At 46.5% G+C, this 18430-nt stretch overlaps 3 long non-coding RNA genes across 3 annotated transcripts; all 3 read left to right on the forward strand.

Annotated features, from left to right (window-relative positions):
• Nucleotides 1-3018: 3018 nt before the first annotated feature.
• Nucleotides 3019-6182, forward strand: LOC135369169 (uncharacterized). Its single transcript, XR_010414945.1, has 3 exons — nucleotides 3019-3140; nucleotides 3205-3333; nucleotides 6088-6182. It is a non-coding gene; the product is annotated as an uncharacterized LOC135369169 (long non-coding RNA).
• Nucleotides 6183-6283: 101 nt separating this feature from the next.
• On the forward strand, nucleotides 6284-10900 carry LOC135369170 (uncharacterized). The gene is made up of 3 exons (XR_010414946.1): nucleotides 6284-6378; nucleotides 9048-9206; nucleotides 10719-10900. It is a non-coding gene; the product is annotated as an uncharacterized LOC135369170 (long non-coding RNA).
• A 2943-nt stretch (nucleotides 10901-13843) lies between these two features.
• On the forward strand, nucleotides 13844-15615 carry LOC135369171 (uncharacterized). Its single transcript, XR_010414947.1, has 4 exons — nucleotides 13844-13883; nucleotides 13966-14028; nucleotides 15082-15144; nucleotides 15242-15615. It is a non-coding gene; the product is annotated as an uncharacterized LOC135369171 (long non-coding RNA).
• Nucleotides 15616-18430: the final 2815 nt, after the last annotated feature.

Consider the following 18430-nt stretch of genomic DNA (forward strand, 5'->3'; position numbering starts at 1 on the left):
GGATGGGCTCGGCAGTGTCCATGGTGCCACTGAAGGGGCGGTTGGGGCAACAGTGAAGCCAGGGATGTTTCCAGATGTTACTGTAACACATAGCGAGAGTTTACTGTTCTTCCGCCTACGTAGCTTTTGAACCAGAGGATGACGCCGGTGGTGAGCGAGCAACCGTAGGTAGTGTCTGATGGTTTCTCTTCGGCGGAGGACATCGATGGGTATTTCCCCGGCGTCGGCGATCACCATCCGTGTCTCAGCGCTGCGCGGGACACCAAGGAACGTCCGCAGGCTGCGTGCCAGTGTACACCGAAGCTTGTGCTCAGACGTGGCTGATATACCGTGCAATACGGGCAAGCTGTATAGCAGGGAGCCGCGAACCAGAGTTTTGTGGAGCACAAGAAGATCCCGCTCAGTGCAGCCCCAGCGCACGCCGGCAAAGTGGCGAATCACATTCCCCCAGCGCTGAGCCTTTGAGATGATGAAGTCAATGTGCATTCGCCACGACAGGTTGCGGTCCAGGATAACACCCAGGAACCTGTGAAACTTGACTTGTATGAGGGGGCAATCCCCAATCCGCAGTTGGAACCTCCGCATCTCTCTTCGAGTAAACGGAAGGACAGCGCTTTTTTCGGTGGAGATATCCATCCCCGCGTTCAAGAAGAAGTTGTTGATGGCATCCAGTGCTCTTTGCAACCGATGTTGAATTGCCGGCCGGGACTTTCCGACAGTCCAGATACACACATCGTCCGCATATATGGAGAGATTTACTCTCCTCGGTAGACATTCCTTGAGATCAACCATGACGATATTGAATAGTAACGGGCTTAGGACACTTCCTTGCGGGACACCCTGCGGAACAGCAGTCTTTTCTGTGTCACCCTCGCCTGTTCTGACAAAAATTTGCCTTTGGCTCAGGAAGTCGGAAAGCTATGCAAGCGCTTTCCCAGGCACTTGCGACCGAAGTAACGCATGCAGAACACCGGGGGGACTTACGGTGTCATACGCCCGCTTGATGTCCAGGAAGACAGCCATCACGATTTGCCTCCGGGCTTTCGCTTCCTCAACAGTAGAGACCAAATCCATCACCGAATCCATTGAACTACGATGCCTACGGAAGCCTGACATTTCCTGGGGGAAAACACATCTCCTCTCAAGCCACCACTCGAGCCTGTGCAGCACCATGCGCTCCAGAACTTTGCCTAGGCAGCTGGTAAGGCTGACAGGCCGAAAAGACGCCAGGTCCAAGGGGTGTTTTACAGGTTTCAGTATGGGAACCACTAGGGCCTCCTTCCACTGAGCAGGGACTTGTCCATCTCTCCATGATTTATTGTAGATCTCTAAGAGGGCCAGAAGGCAGGTGTCATTCAGGTTACGGAGCGCAGCATAGGTGACCAAGTCCGGACCAGGTGACGACTTTTTCCGAGAAAACGCCAGGGCCGCCTTGAGTTCTGCAACCGTGAAGTCTGCATCCATGTCGGGGTCCGATGATAGAGGAGCTTGGCTAATAGCGCGCTGTAGCTGCACAACATGTTCCTGAAAGCCTGAACATTTCGCCGCCTCGGAGCTCGCTGCTATGATCTTGCAAAAGCAGGTAATGCAATTTCCTGCTCATATAGAAGCAGCCTGATGCTTTGATCTTCATGCTGAATTGGATTGATAGCACAGAGTGCCCAGGACGAATCCCTTACTTGTGCTTCTCTCTCAAAAAAAGTTTCCAGTTTTTTTGTTTTTTTTAAAGACATTGCATTTCTGCCGTATTTCTTTTGAAGCATAAAAAAAACAAGTTTATCCATCGCAAGGTATCACATGAGGAGCACAAGCAGCGGATAGCTGGGCACCGTGTACGCTACCATTGCACCGCGCACCGTGTACGCTAACCATTCTATCATTGTTCTAGAAAGGGAGGGGAGTCGCGACATTGCGTCTGCAACTGCAAAGCTGCTGAGTCACGCTCGCACCTACTGTGCTATTAACTTCGGATAGGTTTTCTTGGTCATTGCGCTTCACGGTGTATGACACTAACGTACACTGACACTAACGTAATTGTCGTGTTGGCCTCCGTCAGCTGCCGGAAAAACCACGGACTGCTATAGGATGGCAGAATAAAGCTTTGAGAACCAAGTATTGATAAATGTCAAGCAAAGTGTGCGAGCTACATAATAAATGTGCTGTCTTTTTGCTGCAAAACTGTCTTATCCTAATTTGCTATTACACAAATGAGATATTCACGTAAGCGAGATTTCGATGTTGGATCATCTTCGTATTTTCAACAAAATCGGGCAAAGCATCCCGTTACCTTTCTTAGTAACGGTAGCGGTACTCCGTTACGTTAACAAAGAAGTATCGGTATCGCAATACCATATTTCGGTAATGGTACAACACTGATTCTGAACGTGCAGTACAAATGAAAGGAAACCTCGTCCACTCTAATTAAGCATATCTCTTATTTACAAAGTCTTGGTGTGATGTAATGTTAGGTGAACTTCGGTGACATGCTTTGACCCTGGGGATTCACATGGCAATATGAATAGGAACAGTTTTTTAACGAAGGGATCTGGCTATTGACAAGTAAGGCCAAGCGTGGGACCAGCCTAATACAGGAACTTCACTCTGGAGCTGAAAATCTGGACACTGTATGGAAGTGTACCAGATACGGCTTGACGAGGAAAGAAAGTATTGGGAGCACTGAGTAGCAAATACTGGAAGTATTTTAAGTACCAAAATACCGGAAAAGTATTTAAAACACTATTTTGAGTACGTTCTCAAGATACCGATTTGGGATTTTGAACATGTGGATTCTTAATCCCGGGATATTGGGATACCCCCTTCCAAATGCTCCATAGTCTTCTGGTGGAACACGACACCTTTCGGCTGATGTGCTCGTGAATGCCTCCACAAATTGTGTGTGCTCAATGAGTTCGAATCGTGTTCATCTTCACCAGACATATCTTTGACCCCTGCCACACCTGGGACGCTTATGATAACGCCACAATATGAAATTGGGCGACACTCGACTCACTGGCGTTTTCTTTGCAGGACAAGGCTTAGCATTCGTAGTCTATCCAGAGGCCCTCGCATCATTTTGGTTTCCGCACTTGTGGTCCGTCATCTTCTTCTTTATGCTCTTCATCCTGGGCATCGACAGCGAGGTGCGTGCATCTTTTAAATATGATAGATATCATTTAAAACTTAACTCGTCGCATTTCCTCGCAGTTTCCACTTCTGCAAACTGCGCTCACTGTGCTGTCAGACACATTTCCATGGCTTGAAAATCACCGAGCTACGCTGTCGATAGTGTCCTGCACTTTGTGCTTCTTCATCGGGATTACAAACGTTACCGACGTAAGGACACGTTGCCACATACTTGTTGTTGTGCTTTTAATAAGAGGAGTAACGAAACATGAATATAGCTTCCCTACACCCGAGATGGGAAAGAGCATGCTCTCCTTGCACGTCAACTGCACAACTTGGGACAAAAGTTTACGGAACAGGCGAGCGGAGACTCTCTTCGGTGCGACACCCTGGCGGAGGTGAGTGAGTTCACAGTTTCAGAAAGGTGGAAGGGTGCGCTGTCAGCGATACAGACACCCAAGGGATACCGGAACTACAGCTGTGTGTCGCTAACAGCGCACCTCCCACCCCTGCGAAACAGTGAACTCACCCGCTTCCGCTAGCCGCTTGGGTGTCGGACCGAAGGAAAAGTACGCCGCTCGCGTTTCCCGTCAACTTTTTTTCCCAACTTGTACACTTCGCGTGTAATTTAACGAGACACTAGCATATGGTACGGGTGCGAACACAGGTAGCAGACAGTGCCAAGGAGTATACACTTTCCGTGAAGCAATATCCAGCTGAGCAGTAACAGTAAACAATAGCATGTGTACAGCTCACTTACGGTGACCACTGAAGCTCCTGAATGTCGCCTCCGACGCATCCGTAGTCGAATGGTAGCAGTGAGCACAACGAGATGTTGGGCAAGAGCACACATACAGACCCACATCCAAACCGACACTGTCTCTCGTGGACAAACTGCGCACATACCAAGCCGGCGATCCGAAGCAATACAGTGAAGTGCAAGTGCGACTGCATGGGGGTTGGACGGGTAGATCAAGGATCTTCTTCGTTGCAGCCCATGCGAAAAAGGGCGCGCCACTGACAGGGTCACCTGCCAGTCATCCCCGTGTATTTGGTATTGTCCCACGCGACCATCACAGGCGAATGAATTCATTCTACTCTGCGGACCGCACGCAAGAACTGAAATGTAGTAGACACCGGTGGAGATGTACAGGTTGGGACAAAAGTTTACGGAACGCGCGAGCGGTGTACTTTTTCTTCGGTGCGACACCCTAGCGGCTGCCGGAAGCTGGTGAGTTCACTGTCTCAGAGGGGTGAAATGGTGCGCTGTTAGCGACGCACAGTGGTAGCTCCGGTGCCGCTTGGATGGGCTTGTGATGGATGCTACCGCTGTGTGTCGCTAACGGCGCACCCTTCCACCCCTCCGAAACAGCGAACTCACCCGCTTCCGGCGCCCGCTAGGGTGTCACACCGAAAAAAAAAAGTACGCCGCTCGCGTGTTCCGTAAACTTTTTTCCCAACCTGTACGCTATCTCTAGTGGTATCTACTAAATTTTTGCTCTGCGAAAGCAGGCGAACATTAACTTGTGCTTCAATTCCGAATTGGTATAGAGGTTGCAAGATTTTATCAGGTAACCTCGAGGATAGAGATAGCTTAAAAAGAATGGAGGAAACCCAAGCAGCAAAATGTACTGAAAGTCGAGTGCAATAGGGGTGGACGGTATGTGTCTTATCGATATTCTTTAGTTTCAAGAGTGTGTTCAAGGCCTTCCACCTACCCATCCACCCCTATTGCACTCGACTTTCAGTACATTGTGCTGCTTGGGAAGGGTGTGATGTGTTGGCAGTGGGTGTGTCGCCCTTTCTAGGCCGTGGACCCTTTCCCAAGCAGCACAACCCAAGCAGCACAATGTACTGGAAGTCGAGTGCATTAGGGGTGGTCGGTATGTGTCTTATCAATGTTCTGTAGTTTCATGAATCTGTTCAAGGCCTTTCATCTACCCGTCCACCCCTATTGCACTCGACTTTCAGTGCATTTTGCTGCTTGGGAATGTACTGAAAATCGAGTGCAATAGGGGTGGACGGGTAGTTGGAAGGCTTTGGACAGACTCCTGAAGCTAAAGAACATTGATAAGACACACACACTGTCCACCCCTTTTGCACTCGACTTTCAGTACATTGTGCTGCTTGGGTTAGCACTCTTCGGTTATGAATACATGGTAAGGTCGGTATAGCATGACAAGGCAGCTCTCCGATTACTACAATTACTCCAATCGATTCGCATTTCCAAGAAGGTGCACAATCAAACAATACTGTTTTTCAATTGAATGATGACAGCTGAACCCACATCACCACCAGCACTGGGGTAGAATATCGCCCCTGGCGATGGAGCTCCCCATTCGGGGTCTCACAATACAGCTATTGTTGAAGAAAAGGCACCAGCGGTGGGGTTCCAACACACGCCCTCTGCTTACTGCTTCCGTCCTCAGATGTCGCTGCAGCATAGATTGTTTTTAAGTGTGCACCGCGCTGTCATAATTCGTGAGAAATGAAGACAATGCTATTGCTACAGACACGGATCGGCGCTAGGACCCTATGAGGACCACAAAAGCCATTACAAGATAAAGCACCTGCACCGCTTTCATCCTTTTGACATCGAATAATTAAATGTCAACGTCCGTTCGCACCGTTCGTATATCACGAGGGTCGAATGTTGGGGCCTGAAAGAAGTTCGCGCATTCCTGCACAGCGCCCGCACTTCTTGATCTCGTCGCTGTTGGTCGAGAGCCTCATGTTTTCAATGCCACCCTATCTGACCACATCCCCTGACTGCCCGAGAACACTTGCGTCAAAAGAGTCGAAATTATGGCGTACCATCGTACGTGTTTCAAGAAAATGAATGACTTGGTGGTTATGCTTGTAAACTCCGCTGCGAAAAGATACTGTGTGTGAGTGATACGTGATACCACATGAGCATGGTATATATACAAAGGTGTTGACTCGTGCTTGCAAAATATGTTGCAGGGCGGCCAGTATGTCCTCAACCTGACGGACACTTACAGCGCAGGCCTCTCTCTCATATTTATCGGGTTTTGCGAAGTCACAGCTGTTATGTGGATTTACGGTAAGAGACAGCAGCGCCTACTATACGCGATATACTCATGTAGCAGCCGTGTATCTTGTTCCTTTCTTTTTCTCTCTCTTTTGTGTGCAGGCGTGAACAACTTTTCAGAAGACATAAGCTTCATGATCGGATCGACTCCATCTTTGCTCATGAGGATTTGCTGGGCTTACGTCATTCCAGGTGTTCTGTTCGTAAGTGTGGCCCCTTTGTTATCATTCGCTTCCTTCTCTTATTACTGACATCCTGGCTGCGCTATGAAAGTCATTGTTACTTCTTGTCAGCGCAGTGCAAGACTTCGTTGTTGGTATACGAGGCGGCGGGATTGGCAGCGTCTTCAATTCACCTAACATGACAAAAAGTCGCATTCAAAATCTGCTTGTCTGGACATTATGGTGTCAACGCTATTTATCTCGAGGAAGATTTTGAAATCTAAGTCGCGAGGAATTGAATTTTGCAAATTGCCAACCTAACCAACCAAGCCAACCTCATGATATTTTGACGGAAACAGAAACCATACATGCCGTATTTACCCCATTCTATTGCAAAATACATTCACTGTTACAAGTAATAGCCGGAGGAAAAAATTGTGCCGTTTCGAGGAGCGTAAATTGCCGGCTCGCGCTCAGATCTCCAAAAGAAAGAAGCAATGCGAGGAGGTCATGTACCTGCCCTTTCACTTTCCCTTTTTCAAGCTTCTGTTAATAACGGCAGCATGGTTGCCAGGCATAGTTATTTGAAATAAGAGCGAGAGGGAAACAGGAAGGGGCGGATTGCGCATTTAATGTGAATGCATTATTGGGCTACCCCATCAGAAATTCCTGTGGTCTGCGCCGAAAACTCAGCTCGGACGACAGATGGCGCCACGGGAATCGTGGGCGCAGAAAAGTTTATGGTAGGGTATTCGTCGTGAATCCCTCCCATTTTTCCCCTATACAGCTCGCGTGCGGAGCGTCGCTTGAGAACCCGCTCGCGGCTAGGAGTGCCTAGCGGTTAGGAGTGCACCGGGGCGTGCTTGCAGGTTGAGGTTATCACGAGGCGGCTGCGGGCGTTGGAATGTTACGTTATCTTACATCTTCCAAGCGAGACTGCAGGGATAGGAGTGCGACGTCTTACTTCGTCGTGGCGTCGGCCTGCCAAAGCGGTCGTTCTCGGGCTCCCAAGCAGCACAACATCTTGGCCCAATATATTGGTCCAATACTGGGCCGGTATTGCCAATATCGGTCCAATACTGGGTCAAGATGTTGTGCTGCTTGAGTCCCATGTTGGTGGCCGTTGTCTACGCGTTGCAGTAAATCCATTTGGGCCTATCGTCATCTCCACAGGTTGCATATGAATGCTTCAGATAATTAAAGTCAATGGCTCTCGAAATAAGTATTTCAGCACTCACAAGCCTTCACTATGTACGTATAGTAAACCCGCGTACACATTCCCCGCTAATTCGGGTCAGTGGATCCTTACTTCTTGACGCCAAACTCCACAGCGCCGGTATGCTCTCTAGCATTGCATCGTAACTCATTGCAGTTCTGCTGCTACATTTGACCCATTTCTGCAAACCATTACGTGCACTTTAAAAATCATATCAGCATTTACTCGCATTACTCCTCCTTGCGTCAACTGGGTGGCCGCTAAGTTTTTTTGTTTTTTTTCGGCGTCTTGCATTAACTTGATGGGAAACTGAGCTCGGCCTACAGTTTGCGCGCGTCGAAACGACGGTTTTCGCCTTTTTCTTTCAGCTGTTACCAAAGTAGTAGGGAAGGTATTTTGCTTTGCGATGCGGTAGAATCCGACGTGCGCTTCGTTTCCGAAAAAAAAAAGAAAACGAGAGAAAAAAAAAGGAAGACGTGATCTTGAACGATGAATGAAGGAAGTCACTGAAAAGGTTAGCCAGCTGCAGGACTTCTTTCTTTCTTTCTTTATTATAGACACAACATGTTACATCAGTTGTTTAGGGGCGGCCAAAAAGCGGCAATATTGGAGCTTGAACCCACATCTTCTGGATTACCAGAAGGATCTACTTCTGGACCCAGAAGATGTGTGTTCGAATCCTGCAGCTGGCTAACCTTTCCAGTGACTTCCTTCTTTCATCGTTCTTAGGCACTTGAGGCTTTGTATGTTTGTCCTCTCTTCTGTGTTCCAGCCTCAGAACATCAATTTCCAACGTGATGTTGATTTGGCATATTTCGGAGATCAATTGGGAAAATTCAATTTCTCGTAAATTAAGTTCGATAATTTCGACAACTCTCCCATTTGGGAGATTGGCCTAGTCAAGCCCATTCGGACGTTTAGCTACTCTTCCACTCGAGAGAGAAATAAAATTGAAATTGAAATTAAAATAAAAGTGCTCAGAGCTAATGGTAAAGTCGCCCCCGAGATAAATATAGTTGACCCCCCTAATGTTTAGCCAAGTACATTTTTTATGCGATTATTTATCGCGTTAGGTGAACCACCCTGTATATATGACTCCCGCAAGTTAAGGAAGAAACTCCACGCTTAGCTAGGGTGCTTGAATACTATAGGTCCGTGTGTCGCCCTTCGCAGAGGCGAACGCCGCCATGTCGCCGTTTTGGTGCCTACCGGTCACCATGCCTCGATGTTGTGGTCTGCTTTCACCAACTTCCTCAGACTGCGAGTCTTGTCAGCAGAGAGCTGACAACGCTTTGGAGAAGATAGCGCATATCGGAGCAGACGACGCTCTTGTCTTCACCATGTGAACTACTCCGTGTGAACGAGCTCAGCAAGCCAGATTCTTTGCCCATTCCCTGACGGCCACAGCAAGAACTATGCAATAATGTCGACACACCGGCTGTCACATGATGACCAATATTCCTGGTTAGGACAACCATGTTACCTCTTGTTGCAGGTGCTAACATTCCACGGCTTTTTCCACGCCATCCCGATAACATACAACAACACGGATCCTTACCCAGAATGGGCAAACATCTTCGGCTGGTGCATCGCTGCTTTGTCTATGGTGCAAATTCCTCTTTGGGCTATCGTGGCTCTATATAACCGGCGAAATGTAAGAGCCGCGTTTACTTGCATAAATAAAAGTGTTCAGTGTCTCCTCGATCTCATGAGTGATTTCGTACCTGAAGCTGCTGCGAACTCTCCTAACCCAGCGCATGAGCGAATTGACGTCCTTCATGATATCGCTGCAGTAAAGGCCGATCCACGTGCTGCGTATTTAGGCGCGTAACACACAGCGTGTCATGCTCAGCGTAAAATTTCACGCAGAGGATCAGTTTTCTCCACGTGAAACAGCGCGTCAAGAGGGTTCTGAATTTCACGCTGCGCAAAAGAGTAGAGCATGCGCAGTAGCCAGTCGAACCGAAGACCGGCCACGTATCATGCGGATTGAGCAGAAGTAGTAGTGTTGCCGCGGTTTCTCATATTCACGCAGTGACTTACTTTCACGAGACTATGTGGTTCGGTCTGCGTTAGTTAGGGTCCGCGTAGCACGCGCGCTGATTTCACGCAGTGAAATACGCACCATGTGGGTCGGCCTTTAGACCTGCGTCGGCCTTTAGATCCGTAGAGCGTTAAGCCCTTTGGGCATCAGGACAATATTTAAACCAATGTGTAGTCTGACGAACGTGTTCACGAAACCGAAGGACCTCACGCCGACTAATGAACAAAATGGTGCAGTGTATAAGATCAGTTGCCAGGATTGTGAGGCGAGTTGGTGAAACAGGTAGACGACGAGTGACACGTATAAAAGAACACAAGCGCGATGTGGCCAGGGCTACGCATGCTACGAAGACAAAAACAGAGTTGGTCGACCATTGTTGGTCTAAAGGTCACGATTTTGATTTTGATAACGTGACGACCTTGGCGCGCGAGCAACGTTGGGGCCCTAGAAGATTTTTAGAATCTTGGTGTACCAGGCGTGATTCAACAGCATGTAACGCCCTCTGCCGGAGGTTTATTACGATATCTTGGTGGATAAGTAGGCTGATCTGTACCTTCGGACACATTGTGTACTGATGATGCTAGCTGAATAGCTCGGCGAAATGTCTACGTCTTCAATACTTTTTTTTTTCACTGTTGTGTTAAGCCGGAGATAAAACACCTTCTAAAGTATTTACACCTGCTGTAGCGCCTCTTACAAGTTTATGCACGCGGTGAATGACTCCATAAGGTACAGACCGACAAGCAAAATAAAGTATACGGTGGCACGCTTGATATTACTTTCGCCTTGACCCTTTCTTCGCTCTTGATCAGCCGCATGGCCTTGTGTGTCTCCGACACCGCGAGGAGTTCGGTCTAGACCAACTAGGGTTCGCACTGCTACGAAAACGTAGCAGTGCGAACTACTCATACACCACCAACCTATAAGGTCACGCCTCGTGCTGCTTCTTCGAAGGCCTTGGTTTGAAACGTCCTGCTGTCTCCCGATACAGATGTCACACTAGCTGTGCGTAGACTACTTGGGAACAAATCAGGCACAGCGAAGCAGCTCTATAAACGACACATAATTTATGTATTTAGCTTTGAATGTCACAATATTAATGAACCACGTTCCCTCTTCCAGAATCTCAAAAGCGCATTTCTACCGACTGAAGACTGGGGACCAAGAGATCCACAAGTTTTTCGCGAATACCGTGCACTACGGTGGCCCCTCGAGAAGCCACCTCCACAAAGCCCTCCGGCCCCAAGCCCGACTAAAGTGTTGAATGTCCCTCATGATGCCCCGGCTGCCCCTCATAATGCCCCGGATGCGCCTCATAATGCCCCGGATGCGCCACATAACGCCCCGGATGCCACTCATAACAAACCGTGATTGTTCGTTTTTCGGAAAGCTATCCATTGCCTGTCCTTTCTGCCGTGCAGAAAGTCTATACATCAAAATTGCTGACCAAATTTCTTGAAAGCAGAACAGAGAAGTGTCAATACTAATAAAAATAGCGTACGTGATAGTAATGCACGCTGTGGCCGTTGTAACGCCGAACTTGCGAAAAGTCGTAATGAAATGAACCAGAAAGAAGTGGCAAGACCATGACTGGTGCAGGCGTGAGTTGCTTGGCTTTCATGGCTTTGTATCACAGGGGTGCCAGAAGTCCCAGACCTTGTAACCACCCCAAGCGGTCGCTCCTTGCAAAACCGCCATCTTGTCCAGGCCTGACGTCACTAGCAGACGATACGGCGCGCACGGAAGGCGACGAAAACAAATTGGCGTGGTTTCTATGCTGTGTGGCAATCGGTGGCAACTTGCCAAACGCAACTATGTGGTGTTAGTCTGGTGTCGTTGTGCGGCTTTTAAGTATTTAAAGGGGGGGAATATATATTTATTGAATGGATAGGTAGTTAAAGTTGTGAATAACACTTTACAATAATAAATATGGGACGTTGTTGCTACATGGGCTGTCAGCACCGGTCCGGCGAGGCAACAAAAGCCTCGGGCGTAACATTTCACTGGTAAGTATATGCGTTTGTCGCACATCGTACGACAGTTGACTTTACTTCTATTTATTGATTACAGTTTCCCACGAGATCCTACGCTTCGAGAAGCTTGGGTTGAGGCCATTGGGTGAACTGGATGGACACCCAGCAAACACAGTGTAGTGTGCTCCAAGCACTTTCAGAACCGTGACATGGACAGGACATCGTTAGCACGGATTCGATTAAGACCTGGTGCGGTGACCATCGCTCATCCTTCTGTGTCTGCTCCTGAGCTGCAGGTGCGTTTGAGTGCTCTCGTTCCCGTACTCCAAAGTGCGTATAATATTGTTTGAACGGTACAAGAAATTGTGACAACCTGTTATGATTCAGTGAGCGTTAATGTCGACAAAAATAAAAGAAAGGAAAGAAAAAACTTGAATAGCAAATTCTGTAAGTAATGCTGTGAGAGAACATACTTTTTGTTTTGGTCATGCGCAGTAACCTTATTGAAATTTTCAATTAAGTAACATGACGAGAAAGTGCAGCACATGAGATATGGACTTGTGATCTACATTTTTCTGCCAATCCCTAGCAATATTTCATTACCTATGGCACACATATAATGTCGGTTATGTTCCAGGTAGCACAGCTTTCAACAGCACCTGAGGCAGCACGTGAAGCAGAGCATGAAGTGAGTGTCACTTTCGTGTTCACACTCTCAGGGCATGATACGCAGTGTTCACAGCATTTCCTTGCACAGTGTTTGTGCTTCATACGTTTAGGTTTATATTCTGTATTTTTCTTCTATGTCGTGGCAATTGATGTATGGCATACTGGTTGTTTCGTAGATGGAACTAGTCACAGCTCCTGGTGGAGCACAGGAGCAACTCCCAGCTCCAGCCAGAACACAGAAGGAACTCGCTCTAGAGGAAACCTGTGAGGGAGAACATGAAGTGAGTGGCCCTTTCGTGTACACACTCAGGGTGCTGTGAGCTACAGGACTTGAAGTCCTCAAACATGTATATGATTTTTTATTTGGACAGTTATTGCTACATCATGCAACATTTCCCCTGTGAATTCGACACAGGATGCACAGCCTTTCTACCACTCCCTCGTGCTGTTCTCTTTCGCTCCATCTATCCATCGCAGTACACCACACATAACCACAGTTGCTTTGCAGTACTAACACAGAGTCTAAAAAACTTATCCACCATTGCTATCCATTGTCTACTATTGCTACAACCAGTATGCATAATGTATGTTACTGTGTGAAGGAGTGTAGTCTCTACACATCAACTGGTATGCCATTGTATGCTATGCAAGCGTGTGAGCTATCTGCGCAGCCCCTTAGGTTGCCCCTTTATCCTCGTGCCGGTGGAGCCATCCTAATTTTCCCACCCTTTTCGAAAATAAGAGGGCCATCAATTACACTGTGTACCAGGTGGCTTCGTCTTTCACCATATAGTGTCATAATTTTACTACATGTCCACATGTGGTCCTCTATTGTTGCCTTCGGAGAGGATACTCACTTTGTCATGTCGTCTTCCAAACATTTCCCCTCTCGTGCGCAAAGACCTACTTGCATAGCGTATTGCTAATTTATTTGTGCATCTTTATTACCTCAGAGTTTAGACAGTTTAGTTTACTCTGCTGTGAGTTCCACTAGTCAGCTCACATTGAAATTTCTATCCTGACAGCAAGACTTATTGTCCAGTTCCTGTGCAGAGATGAGTGATGTAAGTATAGTACATTTTGCTTTATGATGCTAAATCATGCTGCACTAAACTGTGTGGTTCCTGTTAAACAACTGATATCGAGCTCAACATGTCAACCAGTAAACACAAAGTGAGACGACTCGATGTTGTTTCTTATATTGTGCTGAAACAAAGCACGTCACTGTGCACGTTCTGCTTGGTTATCAGTACTTTTCATCTGACGGGGTCACAACAGGGCACAGATAAATTATGAAAAAATGGCTAGGAAGCACGCGAACTGGTGAAGATGATGCATAATGTAAAAAACGCGAGACTAGGGAACACGAAGGGTATTGTGTCTGTCCCTTCGTGTTCCTTAGTCTCGGGGTTTTTACATTATACAGATAAATTGCTGCCTTTTCAGCTATGCAAAATATTAGTCATATGCACAGAGCACCATAATTTCTGGGCATCTAATTGGTCTGAACAATCGTTTTTTTATGTTTTCTTAAAACCATCAAACCTGTATTATATGTGATTTACTTTGGCTGCAGGAAAGCATGGGCTTTGACTGTAACCCGTTGCACAACCCATTTACAGAGCTCGAAGATGAGGACGTATTAGTAAGTACTTGCTTTCTCTGGTTCTCCATATGCTTGCACAGAGTTAACTGTGCTACAGTACTGCATTCATCAAATTTTGCAGGGATATGTCCGAGCTGGACATGCATCACCTCAAGCTTCTTGTTCAAGCTTAAATACCTCACTGGTGAGAATGTCAACTGTCAGAATTCCTGCTCAATGCAATCCTGTTTTGAATGTTTTGGACCGGCCTATTGATTTTGGAAATTTACATATTGGTACACATGACCCAAGGTTATTTTTATACCTGGGTCAAATCAGTAAGCTGGGCCAAAACATAATTATGTCCATAAGGCTATCAAGTGTCCGAGACATGTTAATGTGAAAGAGAAATGCAGAAGGGGTATAAATAGGGAGTGACTTTTTCGGGTTAAACCCGATTTCTTTCTGATCTCCAGTCACGATGGAATCCTCAAGTGACGTTTCCACTGAAGACAAACAAAGGTCGCCACGTGTAACACATTTAAGAATGGGTCACTTACGTTCCCAGCAATACACCCATGTGTGTCAACACTGTCTATGCCTTCGAGGATTACCACTGGAAGGTCACGATCCCGCAAAAAAACGCAAAAAGAGAGATTAGGAAAGGACTCAATAGACAAGAGGAGAAACAAAAACACCCGATAACACCCGGCACAATTATATATATTTATACATATAATTATATATATGTATAACAAAGGCACAAATATCGCCTGATTTTTACCCCCCGAATCTGAGAAAGGCATTGAACCCGAAAAAGTCACTCCCTAGGTATAAACTGGCACAGAAAACAGCGCAGAGACAGGACGTGAGTAGACAAATGAAGCTCTGACTAACAACTGTGGTTTATTGGGAAGGAATGAAAACAATTTTGTGGTTGACATACTGGTTCTCGTGGGAAAGGAGGGTAATGGAAGGCACACTGTTACCACCTCTATTATGAATTTGAATCATCCGTCTCATTTGACTAGTCATGTCTGGTCTCTGCAGTGTATTTTGTGTCCAGTATGTACCAACTCGCCCACACTGTTGCTATGAAGGGGTTATAAGTATGGAAACACAGTAGTGATGCTTTGTGAATGCTAACGTTTTTATGCTTTGCCTTCTTTATTGGTGTACACCTGCTTTTACAATTCTACAGTACATTTAGCTATAGCTGAGGGTGATCTCCATCTTTTCCTTTCCTTTGTGTATACAGGAAACCAGTGCCATCACCTATGCTCCCTATGCTGCTGCCACATCTAGCAGAAGGATTTCACTGGTGAGGACTACCAAAAGCAAAACAGTTGAAAGGATGCTATACATTTAAGTGCAGTCAAGGTATATACATGCATTTTATTTTTCTATCGGACACATAGGATACTGCGAGCACCTCCACTCCTGTGACCCCTACCAGAGGGATTATATTGGTAAGAACTATCAGGAGGGCTACTGTTTCATCTCAGACCACAGAGGGAATGTGCGGCATGCTTATATCAACAGTAACATAGAATCTCTCTGTGCCACTACAGTTGGGGATACATTCAAACCATATAGTTCTTCTTGTCATTGGAGGATATACCAATCTGTCTTGAGACATGGCCACTACCTCGAAATTAATAACTAAGTGCAGTTAAATACAACATATTGCACACAATAAAAGAGAAAGGGAGAGCAAGATGTACCCTGAACACTAAAGGGTTTATTGTGCCCTTTACGTTTTAGAAGAAAAATCTTTCATCACGAGGGTATGATGGCGGCTGACATTTTGTACAGGCTGCATCTACGTAGCCTACTTGGAGCGTACTACGCGCTATAAACCAGCCTCTTTCTATTCCATCAAATGTGCTTGCATGTATTTTCTAATTCCTAACATGACATCTTGATGGCATTTATTGATTTAGATCTGTGATTTGACTGATTTTTACTAACAGCATGAGAAAAATGAATTGCATTTATGATCTACACTCAATGATGAAATAAAATACTTACATTGATTTATTCTTTGTTGATTTGCATGTCTGTGTCATTTATTCTAGGAAGTAGGATTGGGAGGCATAGAGGAAGAGCACTCCAGCTTGTCCATCTACGTAGCCCTCGCAAGCTGTTAGTGCATCTCGTTTGCTTCTAATCATGTGCATGGTACAAATCAATCATGAATCATGCCTGTTCCTATAAACTGAAAGTCAGGTGGAAACACTCGCAGCTGACCCTTCACACAAAGGCAGGGGGGATGTGAACTGCAACAACGTAGCGGTAAAGAAAGCTGAGGCATTTCTCTGAAGGTCCTTTGATTAAACTTACAATGAGGTACCTAATATTGATTGGCATAATTATGTACCGTACAACCTGCATTTTTGCACGATAATTTCAGTGTAGAATATATAAAATCATAAGTTAAATGATGCATACTTATTTTTTATAGCGAGAAGCCTGTAAATTTCAATGTGTGTGTTATGAATTTACGTCTAACAAGACGACTGCATGCTCACTGTCCAGGACAGCCATGCCACTGAGGACACACCTGTTAAGGCGTTTTTGAAAAAGGAGGTCAAACGAGTGGCATCGCTGCACACTGCCAGCAAAAAGAGGATAAAGGCTCTCCAGCAGGCACAGCGACGCATAAAGCAAAAAGTGGCACACCTCGAAGATGTAATAAAAGACTTGAGGTTCAAGAACATATTACTGCAAGAAAATGCAGACTGCTTAGAAAACATAGCAGGAGCCCACAAAGACATCCTCAAACGACAAACAGCAAAACAGAAGGGAAAACCCGTGCCACGTCAGTACAGCCCAGAGTTACGTGCCTTTGCCTTGACACTCCACTTTTATTCCCCTCGTGCATATAAATATGTGCGTAGCACTTTCGACACCTGCCTGCCACATCCACGGACAATAAAGAAGTGGTATCAATCAATCGACGGCGAACCAGGATTCTCAAAAGAAGCCCTCACAGCACTCCGAATGAAGACAGCTTATGAAAATAGCAAAGGCAGAGTTACAGTGTGCAGCCTCATGGTTGATGAAATGGCAATAAGGAAACATGTCGAGTGGGATGGAAGGAGGACATACGGCTATGTCAGCCTCGGGCCTGACTCCACCGATGATACAGCAATAGCCAAAGAAGCATTTTTTGTGATGATTGTTTCCATCACGGAAAAGTGGAAGCTGCCAATCGGCTATTTCTTAGGTGATGGCATATCTGGTGAGCAGAAGACACACCTTGTGCGCGAGGCATTATCACTTTTACATGAAGCAGGTGCAACAATCGTGTCAATCACTTGTGATGGGGCATCGTCAAACGTTGCCATGCTTCGCAACTTGGGTTGCTCCTTTGACTACGAAAAGGGCCTCAAGACAAGCTTTCCCCACCCTGAGACCGGTGAGCCATTAAGTGCATTTTTGGACGCATGTCATATGCTAAAACTAATCCGCAATGCCCTGTACCACAAGGAAACCTTTGTAGATAATGAAGGAGACACTATCTCATGGGCATATATAGAGAAGCTGCCTTTGCTGCAAGCGAGGGAAGGCCTGCATGCAGGAAATAGGCTGCGGGTGGCACACATCAACTGGCAGCGGCAGCCTATGAAGGTTAACCTGGCCGCCCAAGTAATGAGCACATCTGTAGCTGATGCACTAGCTGAATGCCGCAGTCTCCTCCTTCCAGAGTTCAGTGACTCGGAAGCCACTGAGAAGTTCCTTAGGATGGTAAATGACATTTTTGATGTGCTAAACTCCCGCAGCATGATACAGAAGAATTGGAAGAAGCCCCTATGTCCAGAAAACATAGAAAATGTTCGTGACCTCTTCAACTGCGCGGCAGCGTACATCACTTCACTTAGAACAAGCATATCCGGCCCTGCTCTCCTAAAATGCAACAGGAAAACTGGATTCTTGGGATTCCTTGTTTGTTGCCAGAGCTCCTTGGAACTTTATGAGCACCTGACTTCCAAAGGTGCCATAACCTACCTACCCACACATAGGATCAGCCAAGATCACTTGGAACTCTTCTTTGGCACACTTCGAGCTCAGGGGGATGGAATAACAACCCAACAGCACGACAATTGGCAGCTGGATTCAAGAAACTGCTCATCCAAAATGAAGTACAAGAAACAGGAATGGGAAATTGCCTTCCACTAGAAAACATTGCAATTCTTCATGCCAGCAGCTATACATCCCGATCAGAAGACATCATTAATGTAACATCGATTAGAAGAAACATGACAACAGAGGACCACGTCGTGCCGGCTGACCTGCGGGACCATGACTACTTCCCAGATTCACGTGAACCCTCAGTTTTTGGAGAGAGGGTGGTAGTGTACATCGCAGGGTATATTGCACGTTACCTACAAGGGTACCTGAAATGTGAGACATGTGTCCCAACGCTAACCATGTCAGATCCAAGGCCATATCACTCTTTGATACTACGAAGACTGCAAGGTGAAGCTGTCTTTCCGTCACAAGACGTTATTGCCGTTTGTCGAAAATCAGAAAGAGTTCTCCGTGGGGCGCTAAATGAGAAGGGACAGCCGTCGAGCATAGTGTTGCGTGAACTGCTTCCTCGT

Source organism: Ornithodoros turicata, chromosome 9 (assembly GCF_037126465.1).
Source record: "Ornithodoros turicata isolate Travis chromosome 9, ASM3712646v1, whole genome shotgun sequence".
NCBI lineage: Eukaryota > Metazoa > Arthropoda > Arachnida > Ixodida > Argasidae > Ornithodoros > Ornithodoros turicata.